The sequence below is a fragment of the Schistocerca nitens genome, chromosome 1 (genome assembly GCF_023898315.1).
Source record: "Schistocerca nitens isolate TAMUIC-IGC-003100 chromosome 1, iqSchNite1.1, whole genome shotgun sequence".
Classification (NCBI taxonomy): domain Eukaryota; kingdom Metazoa; phylum Arthropoda; class Insecta; order Orthoptera; family Acrididae; genus Schistocerca; species Schistocerca nitens.
In genome coordinates, this window is record NC_064614.1 from 5388050 (window position 1) to 5413515 (window position 25466).

At 43.8% G+C, this 25466-nt stretch overlaps 1 non-coding gene across 1 annotated transcript; it reads right to left on the reverse strand.

Annotated features, from left to right (window-relative positions):
• Positions 1-451: 451 nt before the first annotated feature.
• On the reverse strand, positions 452-535 carry Trnas-gga (transfer RNA serine (anticodon GGA)). The gene is given in 2 exon segments: positions 452-486; positions 496-535. It is a non-coding gene; the product is annotated as a tRNA-Ser (tRNA).
• Positions 536-25466: the final 24931 nt, after the last annotated feature.

Below are 25466 nucleotides of genomic sequence, written 5' to 3' on the forward strand. Positions count from 1 at the left end.
CACCCGTCAAGGATCTTCGGCAGGTGTTCCACTGGACAGCAACCAGATGGCTGGCTCGCTGACATGTCGCCAGTGCGTAGGTGCGACAGTCAGTGACTGATTAGGTGCTGTGGACTTGTATGTGTCGGCGATGCGGTCATATAATGTTGTCAGGAAGCTCCCATGACAGTTACATGTATTTCGTGCGGACTGTTGTTAAAAGTAACCTCACTGATTCACTTCCGATGCTCCCACAGTCGCCAATTATACTGCAGCCTCAAGCAGCGTTTCCCTGCTTTAATATTCTGTTGGTGTAATTTTGATCATGTCCACACTGATATTTGTTTCAACCTCTGTTCAAAAATGGTTCAAATGACTCTGAGCACTATGGGACTTAACTTCTGAGATCATCAGTCCCCTAGAACTTAGACCTACTTAAACCTCACTAACCTAAGGACATCACACATATCCATGCCGGAGGCAGGATTCGAACCTGCGACCGCAGCGGTCGCGCGGTTCCAGACTGAAGCGCCTAGAACCGCTCGGCCACTCCGGCCGGCTCAACATCTGTAATTGAGCTTTTGGTGTGACTTATCATGTCCATAAGACTATTCGTTGTCAAGAAAGATAAGTCCTATCATTATTGCAGCGTAGTTATTCTGTGTTCACCTCCTCATTCTGATTTTTATATTGCTTTAGTGTCATGATTCACTATGCTTATGTCACAGGATTATGTATTTGATTTGTTTAAATGTTGAATTCTCAATTTCCAGCAAATAGAGCCTGCTGGATTAATTAAAATATTTATTTTCCACAGACATTAATATTTAATAAGTCATTTGGAAATTATTGGAGACTACATTCTACGCCATCAGCACAGTTCTCCCAGTGCCCTTGTGCCTTCAGCCACGTGTATCATTGTGCAGGGAAGTTTTCTTAGTCCGTCGGAATGCACAATGGACCTGAATGGATGCAGGTGATCAGACAGGATGCTTACGTACGTGTCACCTGTCAGAGTCGTATCTAGACGCATCAGGGGTCCCATAGCACTCCAACTGCACCCATTACAGAGCCCCGACCAGCTTCAACAGTCCGCTGCTGATATGCAGGACCCATGGATTCATTATGTTGTCTCCATCCTCTTGATACAATTCGAAACGAGGCTCGTTTGACCAGGCACCATGTTTCCAGTCATCAACGTCCATTGTCGTTGGTGACGGGCCCAGGCAGGCGTAAAGCTTTGTGCCGTGCGGTCATCAAGGGTACAGGAATAGGCCTTTGGCTCCAAAAGCCCATATGTTTCGTTGAATGGTTCGCAGGCTGACACTTGTTCATGGCCCAGCATTGAAATCTGTAGCAATTTGCGGTAGGGTTGCACATTTGTCACGCTGAACAATTCTCTTCAGTCGTCGTTGGTCCCGTTCTTGCAGGATCTTTATCCGGCCGCAGCGATGTCGGAGATTTGATGTTTTACCGGAATGCTGATATTGACAGTACACTCGTGAAATGGTCGTATTGGAAAATCCCCACATCATCGCTACCTCGGAGATGCTGTGTCCCTTCGCTCGTGCGCCGATTATAACATCACGCTGAAACTCACTTAAATCTTGATAACCTGCCATTGCAGCAGCAGTAAGAGATCTAAAAAGTGCGCCAGACACTTGTTGTCTTATACAGGTCTTGCCGACTACATCGTCGTACTCTGGCTGTTTACATATCTCTGTATTTGAATACACATGCCTTGAAATTATCATTCATAAGATTGTTCTAAATTAATTATTGAACAAACCTGCATCTGACTGCGCCTGTGAACTTGTTTCTTGCACTCCTCCATTTTGCCATAAATGCAACATGTATTTGACTCAGCAATAAAATTTAAGAGAATAATGCCGTTTGTGCAATGGCATTAAGATGGTACTGGAAAATTAACTTTTGGCCCTGATGTTTACTTGGTTCTTTCATTGGTGGGTAACTTTAGTCTACTACTCATTTTCATATTCAATTTAAGCGAAGGATTTGGATTATGTTCCAGGCTGTTAGAAACACAATGTTGATCTCAATATATATATTGTTAAAATTTTAAGTCATACACAAAACCTACTGTAGCACGAAACATTCTTACCAAAATTATACCAAACGCTTACTGTGTCAAACCTTGGGCATACAAATCCTAACTCTGAATATTATCTAACAAAACCAATTTGAAATCATTATATATCTTCTCTCATTTACGTGCTAAGGTTTGGCCTGGGGCAGCGAGAGCGTTCTACCTTACAACTGTCTGCACACGTCTGCTTCCTCCGGGCACCTAGCTGCGATTCCCCGGTTTTTTACTGCACGCGCCCGGATCTCTTAACCATCAAAGAACCTCCAACTCAAAGATATTATACTCGTTCCACCTTGCGGTTGGAAACTACCGACTATATTCTGGAGCTACCCTGATCAGACCTTAGCACATATCTTTCAGCCTATACCATTTTCTTTGACGCTTCAGTGTAGGTATACACTGATTCTGTTAAGTAATGTTAAGTATAGGTATGTAGTAATTCCGTTAAGTAATATTTGTAACACTCCCTTATATTCTATTATAGCCCGCTCGTTCGGGATCTGAATAGCAGCCCACATAAGTATTAATTAATATGACCGTGTACCTTATGGGGCTGGCAATCGGATTGGACTGCTACGGAGTTGTTACATTCCATTCTGTCCTTCTCAAGTGCTGTAATAATGAAATGTCTGGTGGCAAGAGAACAACAACACAGCTTCACTAATCAAGACCTATATTCATCTCAAAAACACCAAAATAAGGAGACAGCCACTGCCTTCGTCATACACTTTTAATAACGGCTAATCTCAGCACAGGTTTCTCCGTTATTCATAATCGTCACACGCTAAATACAATCACTGTAATCCAACACTGTAATCCAAATAATGCCGGCGCGGTAGACGCGGAATCTCAATAACGGCACACAAATATCACTGATTACACTTGTAATTAAACTTCTTCACTTTCCCATATAACACTAACACAAAGGGGTTAAACCGCGGCGATGGCCACTCCCTTTGTCGGTAATTCTAGCAATTATATCAACTGCTGGCTTCTGCACAGCTCTCTGCCCGCCTCGCGGGAACCCACAACCCACAGCACACTCTCACTGACTCAACTCTCGCTCTCGCGACCTGACACACTAATCGATAGTTGCCCTGTCGACCTGTGTGAGTGCAAACTTAGTAGTAAGGGCCTGCGGACCCCTTACATATTGCATCTGATTTAGTTGGTTAGATCTATCCATAACCAGACAGATTGCCAATCATTAGTCGTTGTTGGCATTTTCGTTGTTAGGCTTAATGATACAATATCAATGCTTTGCATAAATGTTTTATTTCGTCACACCAGTTGTGACGACAGATTCTCGAAAGTCTACTTCAGTGTATTTTCCCGCAGTAATTTCACAGTCTTTTCCCATTTGCGTCGACAGTATGGATGTAGTAGTTGTCAAGGAAGTTTTAGAATCTCAAATTCGATTGCAATCGTTACGAAAAGAGACATTCCCTTGCATAGTAACGACACAGGGTATAATTTTCTAGGGCAGTACCATGTGTAGATACGAAATATTCACTGCACTGGAATGTGCTGTAGGAATATCTAGTGTCCATGGTCGGAGCTGTTAATCCAACTTTTGAGAAACTGAAGCATACTACAACAGCTTGTCAACAGAATTCAGTCTCTTACGAAGTTATGAAGGACGAGACACATTTTGACAAGATAAAAGTTAGTGGCAAACACAGAGCTGCTTACGTTTGCCACTTACACGTAGACGAAATTTCCTATATTATTGAAGCAGTTCTTATGGCCGTTGGTCATTGATGTCAATACAGACTAAAAACTGAAACGTCAAGAAAGTATGCAAACATAGCAACGAAGAGGATACATTTCAGGCGCGACTTGCAACCTCCTCGGTCCCGGGTTCAAAACCCGCTACCGCCTAAGTTTTGGTTAGTAATCAGCATTGCCGACCGGAGTCTTCCGACATAAGAAGCCACCCTCATTCTGCCAACGGCCTTGTTAGAGAGGGCGGAGGAGCGGACAGGGGTTCAGGGCAGTCTCTCACCCCAGGGCTGGGAAACTGCCCGTAGAGGCGGAAGAATCAGCACTGATCAACGGCATGAGGGTGCCCGTGACGGAAAATATTTATCTGTCGGTGTGCGACACTCGTCAGTGTAAAAAGAGTACGAAGAAAAGGATGCTTGATTCGAAATCTTTACTTCAATCAGAAATGAACGGTCCTTGCCGGGACGATCTGATTGTCATGCAACCGCAAGAAGACATGAATTTATGTTTGTAATGGTGTATCAGGACCACTTGACAAAATTTGTTTTGTTACAAGCATTGTGAAGCAAGAGAGTCCCCCGACTCGTAGAACGTTATCCTTGCGTTGGTAACTGAATCTTTTTTCTCCTGGTCACCTTCCCCCTGGCAGTTCTTTTCCGGAAATCCGAATGGGGGACTGTTCCGTATCTTTTGCCAATGGAGGGATCATCATGTTCTGTGGATACACGTTATGTGTCTTTAATGTAGTGCTTTCCACTGCCTTCTGCACCTTCATGCTGTGGATCAGTGCTGATTCTTCCGCCTTTACGGGCAGTTTCCCACCCCAAGGGTAACAGACTGTCCCGAACCTCTGCCCACTCATCCGCCCTCTCTAACAAGGTCGTTGGCAGAATGAGGCTGACTTCTTATGCCGGAAGACTTCGGCTGCCAGTGCTGATTATTAATCAAAACTTAAGCGGTAGCGGGTTTTGAACCCGGGACAGAGGAGGTTTATTCACTGGGCCGCTAGCTAGCAGTTGCTTACCACAGCTGTTGACAATTTTATAGTCGTAAAATTTGAAATTTTCCCGGCGAATCAACTGTTCAAAAAGATTTCGGGCTTGCAGCTGGTCGTCGTAAACTTCATTGCACGAGATTTCGGCTGGACAACTGCCAAGCCTCGTTCGGCTCACCTGAAGATGACTGGCAGTTGTCCAGCCGAAATCTCGTGCAATGAAGCATACGACGACCGGCTGCAAGCCCGAAATCTTTTCGTACAATTTTATAGTCGCTATATCAGTCAGGGGAGCAACAGCTTCCAATATAAATAAGACTCAATTTCGATCTCAGTGTTCGCTAACACACATGGCGACCTAGAACATACGACAACTGATTTCAAGCGCAACTTGCAAACAAGTAGACAGTGAAGATGTTGTAATTAAAAGAAATTTTAAACAGACAAACATAGCTCTCAAATAATTTCAGACAGAGGTACCAAAGAGTAAATTCATTTTGATTTTATCCACACTGGATGAGAGCAGCCACGATGTTTTATTATCAATTTTATTGTGCCTGGTGCATGTTCCATTTTAGCGAGTTTTATCAGGTTCTTTTACTTTTTATCATTCTGATGATGGAAGCTTGACTTCCGAAACGCGTCAGTCTTAGTGTTTTACACTATAAACAAGTGGTTGCACCGATATATTTTTTAACATTGAGTAAACTCATCTCAGAGTGATGGAGAGTCACAGGCAATCGAGCGTAGCGGGTGCAACTTCAACACGGGAGCTCATGCGTCTGTCTATTAACGAGCGCTTTACTGCCAAAGGACAGAGCAGACGGCACCACAAAATGAACAGCACCCCAACACCCACATCAGCTATTATGTCTCCTTAATCCACGGTAAATCGACTGCGTCGACATTGGGCCCAAGTATTGCCTCCCTCTCTCGCGCCGGCCGAAGTGGCCGTGCGGTTATAGGCGCTGCAGTCTGGAACCGCAAGACCGCTACGGTCGCAGGTTCGAATCCTGCCTCGGGCATGGATGTCTGTGATGTCCTTAGGTTAGTTAGGTTTCACTAGTTCTAAGTTCTAGGGGACTAATGACCTCAGCAGTTGAGTCCCATAGTGCTCAGAGCCATTTGAACCATTTTTTGAACCCTCTCTCGCCCTGGCTGCAACCGACTTTCTGCCGATGTGGTCAACAAGGTGCTCCAAAGAACTACAACCAAAGGTGACCGAAGCCCCACTTGGCCACTAGCCAGAGACGGATCGCGCCAGTAGGCAAAAATCTAAAAACATGGCTGAAGGATTGCCTCACGTGTTCCTACATGTCTCCGGAATCCAAACTGATCTTACCAGACGTCCGCTTCTAATAGTTTTTTTGTTCTTCTATAAGGAATTGGTGTTAGCACTCCGTAAACTGATAGTTCGGTAATTTTCACACCTTTGGCAACTGCTTTCTTTGGAATTGGAATTATTACATTCTTCTTGGAATCTGATGATATTTCGCCTGTCTCATACCAGATGGAAGAGTTTTGTCATTCATGCCTCTATCTAGGCTATCAGTAGTTATGACGGAGTATCGTCCACTCCCAGGGCCTTGTTTCGACTTATCTTCATCTACGTCCTGTTCCTTCACGTTCATCTCAGTTGTATATACCCTTTATACACTCCCTACCTGTATACGAGAAAACTACGAGAACTGCAGAATTGTGGTCTAGTGCCTCGGCCGGTTCGAAGCTTTTACGGCGAGCAGCTTTTCACACGTGGCAGACACGTGCGCGTGCCGGCGGTGGCCGGAAGGCGAAACTCTGACAATAGCGGGCGGCCGGCAGGTAACTGGCTCAATCCTGCGCTCAATTTGGCGGGCGCGGCGTATCGCCGCTGACGGTGATTGAATTCCCCGTCGGCAGGGGCGCTGCATTCGCCTGGCAAGCGCGTGCGGCCTCGCGCGTGCAGAACCAAACCTGACAGGCAACTCAATTATGCGAGCGGGCAGTGAGTGCTGCTCGCAGCAAAGTGAATCCCCGCGCGAAAGACGCAGCGGAAAAAAAAACAACGGAAAAGCGAGGGCTTTTTTTTTCGGTTTCGTGATCTGCTGGAGAGGAATAAAATTGCGAGGGAAACAGATACCGCGGTTCGCGGACGACCTCCTCATTCCGGCTGCATTAAAGGAAAGATTAGAATACTTACTGAAACCGACAGCACAGATTACGGGTTATGGATTAAAAACTAATACGAATGTGGTTAAGACAAGATGGAATGAATCGGGGATGATGTTACATAAGTAACGATTGCTGGGGATCAAGAATATATAGGAATATCCGAAGCAACTGGCTATGCCAGAATTTTTAATTTAAACAAATGAAAGTGTGGGGCCTACTGCCACCTGTGGTCGTGAGAATGCTTGTAGGCTGCTGCACAAAGGAAATGACAACCTGAAACTTGTGTCTAGAATAATGCTTGCAAGATTTTGCCGTCAGTGCTTCTGAAATTAATGTTATTGTCACAGTAAAAGACTGAATTCGTATAATTTAGATCTGTCAGGAAGTCGTTTCTGAAAGTATTTGTATGGAGCGTAGCCATGTATGGAAGTGAGACATGGACGATAACTAGTTTGAACAAGAAGAGAATAGAAGCTTTCGAAATGTGGTGCTACAGAAGAGTGCTGAAGATTAGATGGGTAGATCACATAACTAATGAGGAGGTATTGAATAGGATTGGGGAGAAGAGAAGTTTGTGGCACAACTTGACTAGAAGAAGGGATCGGTTGGTAGGACATGTTCTGAGGTATCAAGGGATCACCAATTTAGTACTGGAGGGCAGCGTGGAGGGTAAAAATCGTAGAGGGAGACGAAGAGATGAATACACTAAACAGATTCAGAAGGATGTAGGTTGCAGTAGGGACTGGGATATGAAGAAGCTTGCACAGGATAGAGTAGCATGGAGAGCTGCATCAAACCAGTCTCAGGACTGAAGACCACAACAACAACAGATCTTAACCTAACTTGAACTGCGTTATCTAAATGCATTGAAATTATCTTCTAAAATGAATTAACTTCATCCTGAATTTAGACAGCTAAGTGCTCTGTAACTGGAAACATTGTTTTGTTGCATCTGTAATTAAGCATAAAAACTATACCACTGGCCATTAAAATTGCTACACCAAGAAGAAATGCAGATGATAAACGGGTATTCATTGGACAAATATATTATTCAAGAAATGACATGTGATTACATTTTCGCGCAATTTGGGTGCATAGATGGTAAGAAATCAGTACCCAGAACGACCACCTCTGACCGTAATAACGGCCTTGATACGCCTGGGCATTGAGTCAAACAGAGCTTGGATGGCGTTTACAGGTACAACAGCCCATGGAGCTTCAACACGATACCACAGTTCATCAAAAGTAGTGACTGGCGTATTGTGACGAGCCAGTTGCTCGGCCGCCATTCACCAGACGTTTTCAGTTGGTGAGAGATCTGGAGAATGTGCTGGCCAGGGCAGCCGTTGAACATTTTCTGTATCCAGAACGCCCCGCACAGGAGCTGCAACACGCGGTCGTGCATTATCCTGCTGAAATGTAGGGTTTCGCAGGGATCGAATGAAGGGTGAGTCACGGGACGTAACACATCTGAAATGCAACGTTCACTGTTCAAAGTGCCGTCAGTGCGAACGAGAGGTGACCGAGACGTGTAACCAATGGCACCACACACCTTCACGCCGGGTGATACGACAGTATGGCGATGACGAATACACGCTTCCGATGTGTGTTCACCACGATGTCGCCAAACACGGATGCGACCTTCATGATGCTGTAAACAGAACCTGGATAGATCCGAAAAAAATGACGTTTTGCCTTTCGTGCACCCAGGTTCGTCGTTCAGTACACCATCGCAGAGGCTCGTGTCTGTGAGGCAGCGTCAAGGGTAACCGCAGCCATGGTCTCCGAGCTGATAGTCCATGCTGCTGCAAACGTCGTCGAACTGTTCGTGCAGGTGGTTGTTGTCTTGCAAACGTCCCCATCTGTTGACTCAGGGATTGAGACGTGGCTGCACGATCCGTTACAGCCATGCGGTTAAGATGCCTGTCATCTCGACTGATAGTGATACGAGGCCGTTGGGATGCAGCACGGCGTTCTGTATTACCCTCTTGAACCCACCGATTCCATATTCTGCTAACAGTCATTGGATCTCGACCAACGCGAGCAGCAATGTCACGATACGATAAACCGCAATCGCGATAGGCTACAATCCGACCTTTATCAAAGTCGGAAACGTGATGGTACGCATTTCTCCTCCTTATATGAGGCATCACAACAACGTTTCACCAGGCAACGCCGGTCAAGTGCTGTTTGTGTTTGAGAAATCGGTTGGAAACTTTCCTCATGTCAGCACGTTGTAGGTGTCGCCGCCGGCACTAACCCAGTGTGTATGCTCTGAAAAGCTAATCATTTGCATATCACAGCATCTTCTTCCTGTCGGTTAAATTTCGCGTCCTTAGCACGTCATCTTCGTGGTGTAGCAGTTTTAATGGGCAGTAGTGTATCTCTGAGCACATCATATACTCGTACGGAGACGGACATACCTAGTACGAGGAATAGGATCACATTATACAGATTGTAGAAGATAACTGCTTACAATGTACCACAGTGCTGTAGAGGAAGTCGAGACGAACAATGTGATGTGAGACACTGGTGGTCTATGAAGGCAGGAAACTACCTGAAATTAGCCTACAAAAATCATGTAAGGCACGGCGTACCGCTTTCTTCTTGCACAGTATTAGTCAGAGAGAAAATTAAATACCACCATCTTGTGGGAAATTTAATGTAGCTTTATTTTGTTCAGGGATACTTTTTCGCCAAGGGCCGTGGTTTTTAACTTATGCAAGAGAAAGGTATGAAAGTTTCTTTAACATGCACACCCACTGACACATCCACTCACCACCCCCTCCTCCACACCCCTCCGGTCGGGATTTTCGGTATGCTCTTCATGGCTGTCCCTTCTATTACAGTACAAAATTTTGCAACAGCGCGAATTATTTCCCATATCATCCTTAGTAAGTCTTCATTGACAGGTCTACTACGCCGCTGGCTTTCCGACTCACATAAAATTGTAAAATTTATGTTTGTGTAATTTTCACCTCACAGTTGTGTGTATTAAAACAGCTTAAAATTATCAATTACACTGTTTTGTTTGTCTGACCTTCTTCCTACGAAACAGCTTGTAAGGGTTAAGTTTAGATCGAACTGCAAAGAAAGTTTTTCCGTACTCATACAAAAGTCTTTTTGTCTAGTTATGCTCAAGACAAAGCTTAAATCAATAATCTTAGCGAGACAGCGGAGAACGTCGGTGACGTAATAGCCACACCAGTGAAGACAAAAAAGGCTGATCATGGGTAAGTCTTGTAGACGCAAATTTGTGTACATACAAAGAAATTTTGTACATATTAAAAATCCTGACCGCTGGGGGATGAGTATGAGGCTTGGATGTGCTTGAAGTTATCTCTGAAATTACTCGAAAACCACGGCCTCTAACGGGAACGTTTTAGTAAAAAAATTGAAATACATTAAATTTCCTTAAACTAAATTTCCTTGAACTAACAGCTTGCGGAAGACAGCGAGAGAATACTGAAAGTATTGCGCGGTGAGCATGAGTTACAGCCGAGATAGGTTTTGTAGGTCAATTTTACTTGATAGACTACAAGAGTCTCTCATCAGATTGTTCATCTCGACTCCTTTTACATCACTGTGGCTCTGAGCACTATGGGACTTAACATCTATGGTCATCAGTCCCCTAGAACTTAGAACTACTTAAACGTAACTAACCTAAGGACATCACACAACACCCAGTCATCACGAGGCAGAGAAAATCCGTGACCCCACCGGGAATCGAACCCGGGAACCCGGGCGCGGGAAGCGAGAACTCTACCGCACGACCACGAGCTGCGGACTTTACATCACTGTGATACGTCGTAAACAGTTACCGTTACACCGTACATTTCCGGTCGCAGTGTGCCTGCCGTTGCTATCGCAAACATGAATAATTACAATTATTTATTTATTTATTTGTTTATTTTTGAGTTGTCACTCTCCTGGCTGGTATGATGCGGCCCGCCGCGATTTCCTCACCTGCTCCAACCTCTTCGTCTCAGAGTAGCACTTGCAACCTACGTCCTCAGTTATTTCCTGGTTGTTTTCCTGTCTCTGTCTCCCTCTACAGCCCCCCTAGTATCACGGAAGTTATTCCCCGATGTCTTAACAGATGTCCTATCGTCCTGTGCCTTCCTCTTGTCAATTCCTCAAGATTCTCTGGAGAACCTCTTCATTCCTTACCTTATCACTCCATCTAATTTTCAGCATTCTTCTGTATAACCACATCGCAAATGCTTCGATTTTCTTCTGTTCAGTTTTTTCCTCTGTCCATCTTTCACTGCCATACAATTCTGTGCGCCAAACGTACATTCTCAGAAATATCTTCTTGAAATTAAGACCTGTGTTCGATCCTAGTACAGTACTCTTGTCCAGGAGTAACCTTTTTGCCAATGTTGTTCTTCTTTTTATGTCCCTTGCCCCGTCCATTTTGGGTTATTTTGATACCTAGGTGGCAGAATTCCTTAACTTCATGTACTTCGTGATCACCAACCCAGATGTTAAGTTTCTCACTGTTATCATGTTTGCTGCTACTCATTACTTTCAGCTTTCTTCGATTTACTCTCGGTCCAATTTCCCTACTCATTAGACCATCCCATTGTTAATCATTGTCACTGCAGATGTCAATGTCATCAGTGAATCTTAGCATTGATATCCTTCAAGGGCACTGAGATATCGTAAGCTCTCTTAGATATCCTTTCCCCTTGAATTATAATTTGCCTGCGGTCTTGAACCTTTCTTTTATTTCAGTTATTGCCTCATCGATGTACGGATTTAGCTGCATGGGCGAAAGACTTCATCCCTGCCTTACACCCTTTATAGTTCAAGTACTTCATTCTTGGTCTTCCACTCTTTTCGTTCCCTCTTGGTTCTTGTACAGATTTTACATTACCCGTCTTTCCCTAGAGCTTACCCCTGTTTCTCCTAGAATTTCGAATATCTTCCACCATCTGACACAGTCGAACGCGTTTTCTATTTCAACAAACCCTACGACGTGTTTTGATTTTCCTTCGGTCTTTCTCCCCGCAGCGCCAGAACTGACTTTTCTGTGTATTATTCTTGTCAGCAACTTGGATGCATGGGCAGTTACGCTGATTGTGCGATGATCCACGGCCTGTCACTCTTGCAATCTGAGGAATTGTGCGGATGATGTTTTTTTCGAAAGTCTGATGGTGTTTCGCCAAAGTGAATAATCGTTTTGCTGCCATTTCCCCCAATGATTTTAGAAAATCCGGTGGAACATTATCTATCCCTTCTGCCTTGTTTGATCTGAAGTCTTCCAAAGCTCTTCCGAATTCTAATTCTAATATTGGATGCCCGATCTTTTAATAATCGCCTGTCGCGTCTTCCCCCCTCACATAGACCATCAATGTACTAATTCCACTTATCTCCTCTCTCCTCTGCATTTAACAGTGGAATTCCCGTTGCGCTATTAGTTTCCCCGGCCTTTAATTTCACAGGTGTTTTGACTTTTCTATATGCGGAGTCAAAATGGTTCAAATGGCTCTGACCACTATGGGACTTAACAGCTGAGATCATCAGACCCCTACAACTTAGAACTACTGAAACCTAATTAACCTAAGGACATCACACACATCCATGCCCGAGGTGGGATTCGAACCTGCGACCGTACCGGTCGCGCGTTTCCAGGCTGAAGCGCCTAGAACCGCTCGGCCACAGCGGCCGGCGCGGAGTCAGTTCTTCCTACATTAATTTGTTCTTTGATTTCTTCACATTCCTCATTTAGCCATTTCGCTTTAGGTTCCCTGCACTTACTGTTTATTTCATTCCTGAGTGACTCGTATTTCTGTATTGCTGAATGTCTCTGGACATATTTGTACTTCCTTCCGTCAGCCACATATTTTCTGTTATCAGTGCCTTCTTCAGTTACCTTCCTTGTACTTACGTTTTTCTTTCCAACTTTTGTGATTGCCGTTTTTTTACAGGTATCCTTCCCTCTTCAACTGAATTGCTTACTGAGTTTATATGTTTCTGGATAATGTCCGCCTTTAGCAAAACACAATTTTGTTTTTTATCGCAAACATGTTTCACTGCAATTGCAGCAGCATCCGTGAAACATGTTTGGGATAAAAAACAAAATTGTGTTTTGCTAAAGGCGGACCGCATCCAGAAACATATATATTGTTAAAGCAAATACACACAAAAGAGGTTCAACCTCAAGATGATTACGCCTACTGAGTTATTCATTATCGCAGTGTCGATATCCTCAGAGAACTTCAAGCGTACCAGTTTATTAAACTTAAGCCTACTCTCTCTCTTCTCTCTCTCTCTCTTTCTCTCTCTCTCTCTCTCTCTCTCTCTCTCTCGCTCGCTCTAATAAATCAGACAGGAAGAATCAGTGCGCAAGAAGAAGGACATATTCCTTATATATATATATATATATATATATATATATATATATATATATATATATATATATAAAAGTGTGTGTGTGTCTCTGTGATGATGATGATGATGATGATGTTTGGTTTGTGGGGCGCTCAACTGCGCGGTCATCAGCACCCGTAAAAAGTCCCAATTTTACACAGCCAAATTTTTTGTACACAGTCATCAGTCTATGCACTTTCACGAACGATGATGATGATGAAATGATATACAAGGGTAGGAACTTAAATAATGGCAACTATTTATTCAGAACCGATACAAAAGAGTTACATGTTTGCACATGTTACTGTCCTTCAGAGTACTCACCAGCGTTGTGTAGAACCAGTTGCCAGCGATGTGTAAGGCATAGTATACCGTTAGCAGAGCCTGTTCTGTTGATGGTGTGAATGGAGCGGTCTAAAGTTATGGTGATTCTCGTATACGACTATGATGGTGTTATTCTAACACATTACGTTCCTCCACGGCACACTGTCAATGCATAGTACTACTGTCGTTTTTGGAACATCACCTGCGACCAACTTTGGCAAAGAAGCGGAGACACTTTCTGCGCAACCCACCAATCATTTTGCACATACAGCGCAAGCTGTGGCTGCTCTGTTCGTTCGATGGGACTGGGAAGTACTGGTACTGTATACCATCCACCATACTCCCCAGACTTAAGTCCTTGTGACTTTGATTTGATTCCGAAGATGAAGGTACCACTTCGTGGCATTCGCTTCAGAACTGTTCCAGAGATTCGACGGCCAGTACACCGCTCCATTCGCACCATCAACAGAACAGGCTCTGCTAACGGTATACTACGCCTTCCACATAGCTGGCAACGGGTTCTACACAACGCCGGTGACTACTTACTTTTCTTTTCCATTCTTCTGTATATTATTCTTGTCAGTACCTTAGGTGCATGAACTGTTAAGCTAATTGTGGGATAATTCTCGCACTTTTCGGCTGTTGCATTCTTCAAAATTGTGTGGATGATGTTTTTCCCTAAGTCAGATAATATATCACCAGACTCATACATTCTACGCACCAGCGTGAATAGTCGTTTTGTTGCCACATTCCCCAATGATTTTAGAAATTCTGATGGTATGTAATCTATCGCTGCTGCCTTATTTGATTTTAGGTGTTCCAAAGCTCTTTCAAATTCTGATTCAAATACTGGATCTTCTACCTATTCCATATCGACTCCAGTTTCTGCTTCTATCACAGCAGACAAGTATTCCACCTCATGCAGGTCTTCAATGTACCCTTTCCACCTATCCGATTTCTCCTTTGCATTTAAGAGTGAGAATCCCATTGCACTCTTAATGTTTCCATCCTTGCTTTTAATGTCACTGAAGGTTGTTTCGACTTTCCTTTATGCTGAGTCAGTCCTTCCGACTATCATTCTTTTTTCGACTCTTCACATTTCTCATGCAGCCATTTTGTCTTAGTTCCCCAACACTTCCTATTTATTTCATCCCTGAGCGACTTGGATTTCTGTATTCCTGAATTGCCCTGAACATTTTTGTACTTTCTTTTTTCATAGATCAACTGAAGTATTTCTTCTGTTAGCCATGATTTCTTTGCAATTACTTTCTTTGTACCTATGTTTTTTCTTTCCAAAATCTGTGATGGTCTTTTTTGAACTACCCATTTCTCTCTAACTGTACTGCCTACTGAGCTATTCCTTATTGCTGTATCTATAGCCTTAGAGAACTTCAAGCTGATCTCGTCATTCTGTATCTAATTTCTTTACGTATTGATTCTTGCTGACGAATCTCTTAAACTTCAGCGTACTCTTGATCACTACTGCATTGTGATCTGTGTCTATATCTGTTCTTGGGTACGCCTTACAATCCAGTATCTGATCTCTGAATATCGCCTGATCATGATATAATCTAGTTGAAATCTTCTTATATTTCCCACCTTTTCCAATTATACCTCCTCCTTTTGTGATTCTTAAACAGAGTATTAGCTATTACTAGCTGAAATTTATTGGAAAACTCAATTAGTCATTCCCAGCTGTTATTCCTACCACCAAACTCACATTCTTTCGTAACACTGCTCCTCGTACAACCGAATTCCAGTCCTCCACGACTATTAGATTTTCATCTCCCTGAATTAACCGCTCAATAGCCTCATATACTTCCTCTATGTCTTCATCGTCGCCTTGCGATGTCGGCATGTATACCTGAACTACCGTTCTCGATGTTGGTTTGCTGTCGATTCTGATGAGAACAACCCAGTCACTGAACTGTTCACAGTAACTCACGCTCTGCCCTACTTTCCTCTTCATGAGTCCCAGCCGCGTGGTCTGGGCGCCTTGTCACGGTTCGCGCGGCTTCCCCTGGCGGAGTTTAGGGCCCTCCCTCGGGCATGCGGGTGTGTGTAGTCCGTAGCGTAAGTTAGTTTAAGTTAGATTAAGTAGTGCGCAAGCTTAGGGACCAATTACTTCAGCAGTTTGGTCCCATAAGACCTTACCACAAATTTAATTTTTTTTCCGTAAGTCCTACTTCCATTATACCATTTTATGCTGCTGTTGATATTAAGCTACACTAATCTGACTAGAAATCCTTGTCTTCTTTCCATTTCACTGTACTGACCCCCTCTATATCTAAATTGAGCCTTTGCATTTCCTTATTAAGATTTTCTAGCTTACCTACCAAGTTCAAAATTCTGACAATTCACGCCCTCACTCGTATAACTTTGTCGTTTGTTGGTTACTGAATCTTAGCAGTCCCTTCGCGAAGATCCGAATGCGGGACTAGTCCGGAATCTTTTGCCAATGGAGAGATCATCATGACACTTCTTCAGTTACAAGCTACATTTACTGTGGATACATGTTTTGCGTCTTTAATGCACTGGGTTCCATTACTTTCTGTATCCTGAAGTCGTTGATAATTGCTGGTTCTTCCTCTTTTTAGGGGCTGTTTACCACCCTATTTGCAAAAGACTGCCCATAAGCTCTGTCCGCTCCCCCTCCTTCTTTACAAGGCTGTTGGTGGCAGGGTGACTTCTTCTCCCGGAAATCTTCGGCCTTTATTGTTGTTGATTTTTATTAAAAAAATTTAGTAGTGGCGTGTTTGGAACCCGGGACCGAGGACATTTTGAATACTAATTAAAAGCGACGGGTCTATGGGGAGGTATATATGTGCGGAAACTTATTGGCATGACTTAAAGAAACATCAAAATGATCTGTAAATCGCCATGTTGTAAGTCAAATTATAAAAGGCAGTGAACGTCGGAAAGGAATTAGTGTATGTATAGTCATGGGAAATACTGACAGCGTACAATGCGAAACAACGAGTTACTGAAAGTACAAATCTTATGAACTTAAACACTGTGAAATTAAAAACTTGGGCGTACGGATTATTCTATAAAATTTCAGGACAACGGCCGGATGTATGTAACTTGCTGGTACAATACTTCGACGCAGAGCCTTCCGGCCATCTTCAGATGAATTCTGACGATCAGCAAAAGTGCCACATCGTACAAGACATTCGAGTGATTTTATCAGCAGACTCCAGTCACTTAAGCTGGAAAGCAGCGATTCCTTGGTCAGTTATTACGTCGTTTCGCTTTTTACAAACTAGGCTTTATGGAACTCATTACACCGCATTGGCAATGGGTTTGGCAGTCATTATAGAGTCATTTGGGCAGACTGTGTCCTCGACGTATTTTTTTATTCGACAACGAATTTCTTAACTATCTGACGGAGTCGCCATGGGGAGTGCTTTGTCTCCCCTGGTGGCCAATCATTTTGTGCAAGATTTTTAGGAGCGAGCATTCGCTTCAGCTATTTTAAAACAAACAGTTTTTTTACGGAACGTTGATGACACTTTAATAGTTTGGCCTTATGGTTTGGACTGTCTCCGAGAGTTCCTCGAACAGCTGAAATACTGTACATGCAACAACGGTTTTTGCCACTGACGGTTCACAGCCGGAACAGCAAATAGGGAAATGAAAGTGGTACACAAATAACCCTCCGCTACACACCATAAAGTGGCTTGCTCAGGATATGTGTTGGTGTAGAAGAGAGAATTGAAGGTCTGGAACTCGTAAGACGGAAAGCTTCAACCTCAAAATAAAAAAAATAAAAAATAAAAAAGTAACTGTTGGTGACATCGAATCGTATGCTTACGGTTGCGGGCAGATGATAGAAGAGTATGACAGATGACAGTAAAGGGCTTACACGATGACCTGTGGGCAGGTGCAGTCCATGAAACACCTAAAAGAGGAGACACTTACAGGCTCGACAGAGTCCACTTAACTTGTACTCTCGTCCCACTGCAGCGCAGTTACGGCTAGAAAACAGAGGCAGTGAGTCTTCCTGTTTGTTCTACATTTCATGTCACTATTTCATACTTTGTAAATTATATGTATGCTTCGTGACACCGAATAAGTAAATAATTAAAACCCTCCCGGCACTGAAATTTTTCCTCCCTGCCATCAGAAACATTGTAATATCCAACAGCTACTGGGCGCGGCTGCCCTGAGTGACAAGGGCTGAGCCTTTCACTGGGGACTCGGATTAATTATTCACGGCTTCCACGCTGCAGACTCACAAGTACGCGCCACGTACGTGCGCGCAATCTGTGGCCGCTCTATGCAAATCTCATTAATAATGTATGCCTGTGTTTAAATGTTTACTACTTGCAGACTACCGCATTAAACTAGCCGTGAATTCATTATGCACGCAGTCCTCCCTGCTTATAGTACTCCAGCAATATCCCACCCACTCACCCACACAGGCACGATCCTTCAAAGAATAAAACTCCCCTTGCATAAAACAGCTGTCTTGATTACTTTTACAGTGAGTCACTGCGTTAAGTATTTGGCATTAAGCATGTAAAACCTTTACGGCTGAAGACGCGAGACGCTAATTACATTGATTTTATTAGTTTCGGACTATTCAGCGGTAGACTAATGGAAAAGTCAGAACCAAGACTGCTAAATCAGAAAAGATAGTTTAGAAAAGGTTTTAAATTACGTTTCAAGTTTACTGGAAGTCACTAAGTGCTTTAACTATCAAACACTGAATGTCTGTAGTCTGGGTAATTTACCGTCCGTTTTCAGAAACGCCACTTTTCAAACATCTAAATGTTTTTGACGTCATATCTCCTGAACAATGAGTCGTAATGATACAATTTTGTGGTTACATTCAGAGGTAAATATGGATTGTCTTGCTTGGTTACATACTTGCTTTGGTTACATACTTATCGTGTGTTTTGTGTAGTGTAATAAACTTTAGCACTACTTCTCCTTTAATTAAAAACTGTTTTCTTCTGTGCAGTTGGTCGCACGTTTATTATTTCATTTAATGAAGTAACTATGTAGTGGTTTAGCGCATGAGAGATGTGAAGTATTAGTGAGGGTAAGTAGATGGGGAGCCTTGGAGGCCTGCCCCTGTCTGCGTATCTTTAGAGTGAGAGTTACTAGTGAAGAAGTAAGCGATTAAAACGTCCTGTCTGATGCGGATGTTTTACTCCAGGAACAGCGAGAATAAAGTAAGAGATCTACTTGTTTCCTTCCATCACTCTGAGGGAGGAGATTTGAAATTATGAGCAGAGCGTATTGGAAGTCGCAAAGTGCTCCCCTTCTCAAATGTTGGATGAATATAGTCCGGATAATTTGCGCGCTGTGAGTTACGCTACCTCGAGACATATAAACCGTTTCTTACCGTTACACTTTCCTGACTGTGTAAAATTTTTAACTTAAGACTATTTCTTCTTAATGAGTAGATTAAGACAACGTTTTAAATTCTGAATTCGGTAAATAATGATATGAAATACTTCAAATCAAAATTTTCATTACCCTGGAAGCCGTTGGATAGTCTACCAGCATGATCAGTGGTGAGTAATGAAAAATACAATCTTACTTCCTTTCTAGTTCGACAAACAGTTCGTTACAACAGATGTTGGTTTTCTTATCATATTTCACGCCTTGTTTCTCGCTCACTTCATGAAACGTGTCCGCCTGCACGTTTTTGAGTAGTTTCTTCGTCTGGCACTCTTGATTGTGGCCTAAACCCACACCGCTTTCCAGAACTTTGTATATTTGATGTCAAACACGACACCGTGTTCCGGTACTACTCTTTATTCATTTCTTTCTGACCAAATATCTATCGTGTACTTTGTGTAGTGTTACCAACTTAACCACTAATTTTTTCTCTGCAGTTCGTTACAAGTGTATTATTACATTTAATTATGATAGTATGTATTCATCTAAGGGTGATTTCATACATATTTGCCTCCTGCCTCCCCCTTTTGACCCGCCCCATCTACTTACCGTCACTACTACTTCACATCTCTCAAGTGCTAAACGACTACATAGTAACGTCATTAAATGAAATAAGAAACGTGCCACCAACTACACAGAAGAAAACAGTTTTTAATTAAAGGAGTAGTGGTACAGTTTTTTACACTACACAAAACACACATTGAGTATGTAACCAAAGAAAGACAAATAAGCTGTAGTAGTCTTACATCGTGTCGTGTTTTAACATCGAAACGCATTGTTGTGCTAAGCAGAGTGCGGTTAGGCTAGAATCAAAGGTACCCAAAGAGGAAATAATCGAAAAAGGTGCAAGCAGACGGCGTTCCCTGATGTGAGCGAAATATCAAACATGAAAGACCGTAAGTAAAAAATCTTTGTCGATACAGAAGGCAAGTCACATTCTTAACATCTTCTATTACGACCAAAGATGGTGCTTTATTGCAATAAAACGAAATGTATTTGGTGACAAAAACACTCATGTTTCTAGTCGTTGCGAAGACAGAATCTAAATATACCCAACAATTCTACAGCTGTTACACTAGTGCTACTCGAGGCATCCTCCACAACACACAATAAGATGACTTGTGAAGTAAAGCTACATCTGCATGTAGATGTAGATGTAGATGTAGATGTAGCTTTACTTCAAATTCATCTTATGGCGTGTTGTGGAGGATACCTTGGAGCGTTAGTGTTTACACATTTTTTTCTATTGCTTTCGAATTACCCTACTTGTGCCATCGTGATGACTTCACCAGCTAAAACTATCAGGAAGTTTGGGTAGTCAAAAAGTTTTAATTAACACCACAAAAAACTCCAAATGCTACCGTGAAACTTAGTGGTGGTTTCAGTCCTCTACTTACTCATCCTTCAATGCAACAGATTTTCCTCAGAGACTGATGACTTGGCGGAGACCTTGGTTGATGTAGTCGGTCCTTTGGCTGTACAGGAAACCACTTCGCCGTCACGCTGGTTAAGCTTGTACGCAGTGCTTCCTTCGTCAGCACGTGTGACTGTATCCCGTTCAAAGTCAGTTAGGAGAGCTCCCAGAGACGCTTCGATCGAGGGATTTCGATAGTGATCCGTGCGAGTGTGTGTATCGAAGGTTATTACGATCGCCTATCTTTGATCAGAGAAGCCAACGACTTTCCAGGGCATGGCCGTGGAAGGCGATTTATGCGGGTCTGACGGCGAAGAGAGCGAATTTGGCAACTGCAGCTGGCTGGTCACAACACCGGGAGTAGACTTGGCCGGTGTAGCCGCGCGGTGGACTTGGATCTACGTTGGTCTTAAAATGCAAGCGACACTGTTTACGAGGACTGGTATCTCAGAAAGGAAGATATCCTGGACTTATTAATGTTGCAAAAGTTCTACAACGAATGTGGACTGGTTGTGGCCGAGGAAGGAATGCAAGGTGAGCAATTCGTGCATTTTATACTCGCCTTGTTATCGAAGGTGGTTTACGAGGCTGTTTTATAATGTTCGACATGTCAAACATTTGTAGTTACCGTCACTGGAGTGAAAGTTGATTGATCTTCATTATCGAGTAGAAGAAAATAGTACTATTTTCTTCTACGTCGAGTTAATAGGACTTGTGTACTATCTGATCGTTCCATTTGAGATCATTTCGTATAGTCACACCCAGTTACTTGACGGATGTTACCACTTGCAAAGACTGGGCATTTATTTTGTACTCGTACATTAAGGGGGATTGTCGCCATTTTATACGCAGCAGGCTACACTTACTAATATTGAGAGGTAACTGCCAGTCGTTACACCACGCATTTATTTTCTGCAAATCCTCATTGATTTGTTGACAACTTTCGTGTGATACTACTTTCCTGTAGACTACAGCATCATCGGCAAACAGTCTAAGGCCGCTGTCAGTACCATGAACCAGATCGTTTATGTTAATCGTAAAAAGCAGCGGACCTAATACGCTGCCCTGGGGCACACCTGAAGTTACGCTTGTTTCTGTTGAAGTCACCCTATTCAGGACGACATACTGCTCCCTGTCCGTTAGAAAACTTTCTACCCAACCGCACATGTCATCGGATAGACCGCAAGAGCGCGCTTGCTCCCAAAAGTGCGCGCTTACGGTCTATCCGATGACATGTGCGGCTCTAAGAGGTAAGACGTTAAAACCGAACTGGATTCCGCAGTGGTTAGCATACTGGACTCGCATTGGGGAAGATGACGGTTCAAACCAGCGCCCGGCCAACGTGATTCAGGTTTTCCATGATTTCCCTAAATCGCTTAAGCAAATGCCTGGATGGTTCCTTCGAAAGGGCACGGTCGTTTTCTTTCCCCACCCTTCCCTAACCCGAGCTTGTGCTCCATCTCTAATGACCTCGTTGTCGACGGGACGTTAAACACTATTCTCCTCCCCCTCCTCCTCCTCTAAGACGTTAAAGTTTTAAAATAATTGACTTCTCTACTCCTCACGCAGCAGCGGGTCGGTCTCGCTATATTGTAGCAGTTGGGGGAAGAAATACTGACACCTCAGTCTGCGGTAGTGCTGGGGTCCTTCTCTCTGAGTTCGCGTCATGAGCTCATCGTGTGTGATAGAGGTCTAAGTAGAGGTTCTGCGGGAAAGCGCTGCAAGGTGACTAGGAGAAAAAATAGCTCTGAGCACTATGGGACTTAACATCTGAGGTCATCAGTCCCCTAGAACTTAGAACTACTTAAGCCTAACTAACCTAAGTACAACACATAGATCCATGCCCGAGGCAGGATTCGAACCTGCGACCGTAGCGGTCGCGCGGTTCCAGACTGAAGCGCCTAGAACCGCTCGGCCGCTCTGTGACTAGGAGAAGAGAAGATTAAGATGAATTGTGTGTTTACTGTGCGGCGGCCTCAAGTAAAGAAGCCTCTCTTTATCACGTTTTTTGCTGAGTAGCTGGATTCCGTTTCTTGTGAACACCGATCATAAAAATGCGTCTTTGAGAGAGCAGGTCCCCTTCCCTGGGTTTTGCTTGACATTGTTAACCAGTGAAATTGTTTCCCAACAGTTTCCTCGATAACATTCGTGCCTCACTCTGCCTTTTTTCAGGCAAACAAAGGAGCTTTCACTCGGCAACGCCGTGTTCTGTCACTCTGGGAGAAGCTCCAGATGAAGCAGGACATTTCTTACACTTTTTTTTTGTGTAAGAGCTGCACGTCGTTCGGACTTGCCTGACTCCACGGGACCGGTTAGCGCCCTCTCACCATTGGGTCATACGATGGTGCACCGTTGCTGTGCACTCTCGCCAGCTCCTCACGAATTACAGCCGCATTGCTCCTCTTTTTCTTTCGCCTTTATCTCACAGCTAACGTCGTTGGCGTCTTACTTGTCGGAATTGGCATTGTTAACGATAGAAGGCGGGCGGAGGCTCTTCGCGTCGCCACCCCTTTCCCCTCACCCCTTCCGTTTTCCCTGGGACGGAATTTTTGCACCCAAACGATCTGCGTCCAGTCTTATTCATGTGAAAACATGTGAAATTTTTCTAAATTTTTGCAAATTGTGTAACTGAGGTAAGACGTGGACACGAACCCGGTATTCACCTAATGGGATATGGGAAACCACTTAAAAACGACATCCAGGCTGCCCTGCGCACCGGGCCTCTTCGTTTATGACACAGGCGCTTCACTGTATACAAGAACTGCAGGCATATACCTGCAGACAGGTAGAACAATTAATCACATAACTTTATTTTTTCAAGGTGATAATTAATACCGTATGACTGCCCCTCTTAAAGCTATAAAACTGAGCTACTAATGAACACTGTAGTTTAAGGGCGCCGATAAAACTACGAACTTACAACGAAAAACTGCTACACTATATTATAGAAGGTACCTAAAATAAAATCGCAAAGACACAAACAGAAATGACACTTCCTTTTTTCGAAGTCACGGCATGTCACCATGGTCTCCTGGACATTACAGAAAATGAGCTGTATTATCGTCACCGACGGCAAAGCAGGCTCTGCAGCGCTGGTGTACCCCCTTCACATGGCGCCAGCTGGGAGCAGGTAATGAATGCACTCAGAACAATTGTCGAATATGATCATTTTGGTGGTCCAGGTGTTACGGAGTAAGGAGGCATAACGTTGGAAGGGAGTTGTAAGTGGGCACGTGGAGTGCACTAGGGAGAGTTTTCATGGCCACTCTTTTGTGAACCTACCTGTTTCACGAAACTGCCCAGAATGAATTGATAACAAAACTATGCCAAATGGAGTGAAATGACCAGAAAGAATGGATAACAAAAACCACCATTCACGCGTAAAATAATCTCACCACATTAGAATAACAATTTGGGACACGAACTCGCTTAACAAATGCAAGAAATAGTACCAAACAAGATCGTAATATTGAGCTGTGGCGGCTCGGGTATGATCTATCGAACGTACCGTGTATAATATTATCGCTGTACCGCGCAGGAAAGGGAGAAGTGGCGCCCCCTCGAGGAGGAAGTCGGCGGGGCAGCTGTGACAGTCGGGTAGTTGGATTTTGGAGGGCCAGCAGAAACAGCGAGATAGGCGGTAGTGCGCGGAGCGTGAAGCCGTGTCTGCCGACGCCGTGGGTGGTGGCGAGAGGAAAGTTTGCCACGTTACCCGATTGTGTTTGGGCGTGACTTGGTGGGTAGAGGCGCCGATGCTGTCGGGAACATGCTGCTTCCTTGTTTATGATGGATTTGCCGTTTGCTTCTAGTGACTACATTCTCGTCTCTATGGCTCTGTGACTGATGTGATGCCATTGCGAGCACAGTTGGTTTGGATAAAAGCAGCATTTTGTTCTCAGTGTCCATCGTTCTGGCGATTACTGAGTGTGCTTGCCGTTGTGGTGTATTTATTGAGCAGTGTGCTTTGGACGCTTCACCTTACTATTAGGAGTCCATTGCCTAAGGCCGCGTTTATCCTGTGAGGACTTGACTTGTGTTCTGCATTTAAAAACTTAGTTGTTGTCAGTCACTGAATTGCTCAAATGCATTCATACTTCTCTGCTTAAGTGTTATTGTTTTACGCCCTTCTGAATGGGAAAATGATAAAGGGCCTTACTATTACCGACTTTATTGTGTGCCACTGACTTGGTTGTGTTTTTCAGCCACGTAATTTGTGCGTTTATTGTAACGAACCGATGTCTATTTCTGATTAATGTTTCCCTGTGACATTGAGTGTTAATCGAGTAACGAACACCGTTTTAGACATTTTAATCAGTGTGCTGCAGGGCATATCCTATTTGTGCCTCGCAAGTGGAGAGCGGAGGCGGTTTGGGGGGGGGGGGGAGGTTGTTTTGGGGAAGGAGACCAGACAGCGTGGTCATCGGTCTCATCGGATTAGAGAAGGACGGGGAAGGAAGTCGGCCGTGCCCTTTGAAAGGAACCATCCCGGCATTTGCCTGGGGCGATTTAGGGAAATCACGGAAAACCTAAATCAGGATGCCCGGACGCGGGATTGAACCGTCGTCCTCCCGAGTGCGAGTCCAGTGCTTAACCACTGCGCCACCTCGCTCGGTAAGGAGGCCGTTTATTGGCCATGATGATGTGTCGGTAGATCCATTTCACGAGTCCAGGCCAGTCACCCGGAGATTTAGAAGTTGTATGTTGTGTTAAGTTAATACTCCTTATTTTAAGCGTAGTGCGCTCATGCAGGAAGTGTATGTGGTTTTGCGCAGATTGCGCGGTATGTTTAGATGACTCTGAATTCAGTGTCTTAAGTTAGTACTCCTTATCTTAAGCGTAGTGTGCTCATGGACAGGAAGTTTATGTGGTTTTGCGCAGATTGAGCTGTATGTTTAGATTCTGAATTCACTGTGTTAAGTGGTGTTCTCTGAGGTGCTGGAAGTAGTGGATAGACACCCGTTTTTGACACGTTGTATATGCAAATA